Source organism: Notolepis coatsorum, assembly GCF_963971535.1.
Source record: "Notolepis coatsorum genome assembly, chromosome: 9".
NCBI classification, from domain to species: domain Eukaryota; kingdom Metazoa; phylum Chordata; class Actinopteri; order Aulopiformes; family Paralepididae; genus Notolepis; species Notolepis coatsorum.
The window spans coordinates 38,663,127-38,668,159 of record NC_140173.1 but is presented as its reverse complement, the minus strand read 5'-3'; positions in this window follow the sequence as shown (position 1 = coordinate 38,668,159).

Here is a 5,033-nt window from a genome sequence, read left to right as displayed (position 1 = left end):
CGCTGAGGCCAAGGTGGTTCCTCGACATCCTCGAACAGGGCGCCCCATGGAGCCATTTCCCCCCCCTCCGGGGTCTCCTGCGGAGGGATACTCTCCTCCACGGGGCCATCAAACAAAAATCCGTCCGCCTCGTCCATGAAGTCCTCAGTCTCCATCGGAAATCCCGAGCCGGACGCATCTTCGCTGGTCTCCAGCAGCTCCCCAAACCCAGGCCGTTCGCGTCTGCACGCCACCATCTTGCGACGCGAGCGAGCAGACGCGAAAAGTTTGCGTCGCAAATCCTCCGGCTCCAGAACAACCCCCCGTTCACCAACGGGCGATTCCCCAGAACCAGAGGAACCAGAGTCGAGATCAGGCCATCGCCGGAGCGACGGCACCGACCCCTCGGCTCTTCGGTGAGGAAAACTATCCACCGGCAGTCTCCCGGGCTGGGTCAGCAACCACGAGAGTGGCAACAGCCCAGCACCGAGGCGCACAACGGAGGCAGGAATGGAGAACCGGTGGTGAAGAGTAGGTCTAGCGGGTCTACTCTTTGCGGAATACATTATGACCCAAACCTTTTCTTGTACAACGAAAGTGAGAGAAGAAAAGATTAAGCACAATGTAAACCAGTCACAACTCTTTTCAACTAACAACACGTCAAGTGGGGTACTACCGAGGCACTTCCTTGTGGTGAAAGCGAGAAGGAGGAGAGCAGGTGACCACACACCTGCTTATGAAGGTAAGCTGATGAGGGGTGTGGTCAGACTAATACTGGTATTAAAGGTACATTTGTGGAATTTATTCAGTGCGCGTGCACGTACGCGAGGGAGTGCAGTAGTGATGCCAAGCAGAGCCCCTAACGGAACAGAACATTATAAGCTTAGTAACCACTCACAAATCCTTCTTCGCCCCACCCCTAAACTCTGAGACTGGATCTTAAAAAACACTTCTAACCATATAATCTAAACCAATAAGTCTTTGTTGAAGCTATGGAATTCAAACACACTTCTAAACACTTGATTTTCATAGAAGCAACCATTTTATTTTACTAAATCCCCAATGTTCCTCCTACTAGTACAATATCCTATACCCTACCCTACCAGCAGACGTTGCTAACAATCTTTTCCCTATTTCTGTTAAATTGTAGGAAAGGCCTCTATGAGTTGAAGTGCACATTCATTTCATATTTTCCAAACGTGTGTATTTAACTGCAAAGGAATTTCTTTATAAGCAAAAATCTACATGGTTCTAAAGAGCTAATGCCCCCTTTGATACAGTAAACATATCAATAAAAAACAATAAATATACATTCAACACTTGTCTCAACATCAAGTGTCTTCTATGTGGTGTGAGTTTTAACCTGATACTCTGTGTATGTATATATCCGATATTTGTGTACTAAATGTGATCAATCGGGATGCAATATTTCTACTGAAATGCAGCGTTTCAACAGCTCAAAAATGTCCTGTGAAGCTGTTTTCTAGTTTTCTCTAACCATATCTATTTATTTATCTGTAACTATTTTTTACTTCCATATCATTCATTTAACATGTAGAGTAATGTTCTATTGGACAGATCTATTTGCTTTGTAGCATAGCCAGCGTATTTACCTTATAAAATCAAGCCATTGTATTGGATTAAAAATGACTTGTTGTGATTCGTTACCATCTTGTGGTGAAAAACGAAATGTCCTCAATGATTTTGAGCAGCATTTTCAGTGTGGCGGGCTCTCTAGCAACTCATGTAATTAGCTGCTGTCTCTACACATTGTTCTTACATACACACAACAAATTGCAATTTAGTCCTTTACTCTATTTCACACACATAGAACTCCTATTCGGTCCGCCCACATTTATACATATAATCATTGTCTTTTCACAAAGAAGTGTATCTATTTCTAATCAAAACTTCAGTTTTGCAACTGAAGTCCGTTAGTAAAACCTCTCCCCCATTTGCCAAATGAGAAACGTTCCGCTTCCCTGTAATGTGTTTCGTTTGAACCAATGAGAATTAATTTTGTTAATCCCTGTAATATAATAGCTTCCTTAATCCAGTCAATCTGAAGTACATATTATTAACTACAGCCACCCCTTTTAAATGTTATGTATCTATTCCCCATCCAATATATTTTACACTTATTGGTATGTAATTTATCATACCCCATTTCTAATTGTTTTACAAACATATATTCAATTGAGTAATGCTATTTGAATCAGCCTTGGTCTTAGTGACATTCCAAGATAAATGAACCGTATTAGTTTCTTTCTTTCATTCACATAATAATGATATGCCATCAAAAACACATACTTTCCTCAACTACACATCTCCCGCCCACCCCGGAAGTGAACTGGAAGTTTAGCATTTTATCAATGAAAATAACTAGTATATTGTAAGCGAAAACCGTGCGTTTTAAATGTAAACAATCATTCTTCACATACTTCGACAGACAAACATATTTCCTCATTCATTTCAACATTCACTATACATTCATCCAACATTATGCAAACATTTTTGTCTTCCCTGCTAAGCAAACCAGTACAGCACGTCAAGGCTACTAGTCACTTTTGTCAATGAATCCTGTTCTCTCGTGGGAACTGTTCTGCTGACGTCATCCACTCATTCTGTGCATGTGCTGATTCACCATTAGATCGTTTGGACCAATGATAATTCACGTTACTACCAGTCACGCAGGTACATAGCCAATGATAAGTGTCGTAATTCAAACACATTCTCCGTTGTCCGCGATACCGGAAGTAGCTCTTACACATAACACATTAGTTATGTAATATCGCCACCTTATTAAAAAGGATTTAATTTATTAAGTGCATTTCACCTTCTTATCGACCCAAGAAAACGTCTTTTCCTGGCCAACAAGTATAACAATATCCGGATCTAAATTCTCTTCTCATTCTCCTTCGCCCTGTAAATTACAGGCTGTAATGTGATTTTTCATTTATCATGAGTTTTATTTTTTAACATCGCATATCTGCGGCCCACTTCCAATTATAATTAACCTAGCCAATTTCCCTAGACATTTGAATACATACATTACCGGAGCTACCAGGCTTATGCATGTTTCTAACGTAATTTCTCAAGCCCACCCTAGTGATGCCTACATTTTCCAAATTGCTAAAAATCCACTTCCTAAATTCAGCAGATTACACATTACACGCGAATTGCAATGTTATTTCCCTCGTTTCATAGTAAGATCTATATTAACTTCGTATACTAGTCATACGGCTAACACGCCAATTGTTTATTTATAATACTGTTATGGTTTGACACCGACCCCAAACGCAACGACACAAGAGAGTAGGATTCAGAGTTGCCAAAAACAAGGGCTTGTTTATTAAGACTAAATAAACAGCACAGACTGGGAAGAGTTCAAACAAAGACTGGAATACAAGCAAGGAGGAATGTTGCTGCTCTGCAGCTTCTCCCGGGATGGTAGTCAGGGGAAGCAGACGCTGACGTCAGAGCCGCTCTGCAGACTTCTCTCGGCAGAATCTCCGAGGTGGTTGCGGGACCGAGAGAGAGAGAGGGAGCGAGTTAACTCAGAGTGCAGGTGGAACAGAGCAGGTGAACAGGAGAGGTGACTTGTACCCGAAAACAGAGTTATCCAAGTGACTGAATCTTCGGTGTAAATACACACTGTGAGTAACGTTCCAAACACAATCCCAAGTGATAGATATCTTCGGTGCAAAATAAACACTGAGAGCGAAGTCCCAAATTACAAATCCAATGTGATAATATCTTCGGTGTGTAAACACACAGTGGGAGATGTTAGGCCAAAATATTATCCCAATGAAACAATCCAAAAAAGGCTAAACGCTGGGTGAGTGACTGTCTGATAAAAAGCTGGAAATCTTCAGTGTTATATAAACACACGAAAAACGGAATTGGATCAAAGACAGTCATAAAAAACTCACCCAGGCGTTGTGCGTAAAGAGCGTTGGAACAGAATGGAGCGAGCGCGTCGCCTCGGGGAAAGGGTGTCCAAGAGGAATGCTTCTTGAATATCCTGGAGGCAAAGCACAGGGAAACAACAGCAGGCAGCAGGAACGGCGAATGCAACAGAAATATCAAAACGATCCAACAAAACTTGAATGGGGAAACGGGGTTTAAATAATACGGGAATGCTTAATTGACAAGCAGTGACAGCTGAGGGATGTGATTGATAAGCGTGTGGACGGGGGAGAACCAATCAACGACGTCTCTGGGAAGAAGCGTGTGAATAGGGGAATGAAATGATTAACAGAAAACAAATGGAACCAGAGCGAGTAGGCTTAAAGGAACAGAGCGAGTAAGTGAGCAAAGGACAAAACCTCACAAATACTTTGTTTTATCATCGCATATCTGCGGCCCACTCCAATTGCAATTAACCTATAGGGATACTATTTGCTTACTATTTTTCATAGTAAGATCTATATTAACTTCGTATGCTAGTCATACGGCTGACACTCCAATTGTAATTAACCTAATACATACTATTTGTATACTATTTTGGCCAAACGCCTAAAATGAGATAACTTTAAAGATAGACTTTTACTGTGCTTTTTTCAACTCATTCTGTGTGCTTTAAAATACACCAACCTTTTTCCTCTGGTTTTTTCTTTCTTGAAATCAGCTCATTTCCTCCATTTTCTGATTGTCCCTGAATCACGCCAACATCTCCTGTTTAACATAACTTCTCCACTTACCCTCTCAAGTTTGTGAAGAAAAAAGTTAACCAAGATCTGCTTTTTGCGTCCCTGGATTTTCGGCACCATTTTGAAGTAGAATTGATGAGGGTAGGCGCTGGTTTCAAGAGGAATTCAGACTGGAGATGGTTTTCAGAGACAATGGCTCAGTTGGTGAAGAAGTTGATTTAATGCAGCATACATGGTTTCCACAGCACAGTAACAAGACGTCCATCTGTGACCCAGCCTCGGCTAGACTGAGTCCCTTACAATGGTCAAACAGGGTTTTTATCTAAATTGTTGACCCCTCTTCGCATCAAAAATGAGCTGCTCCAAATCACATGTATTACAAAGGTTTTCTTTGATAAACAG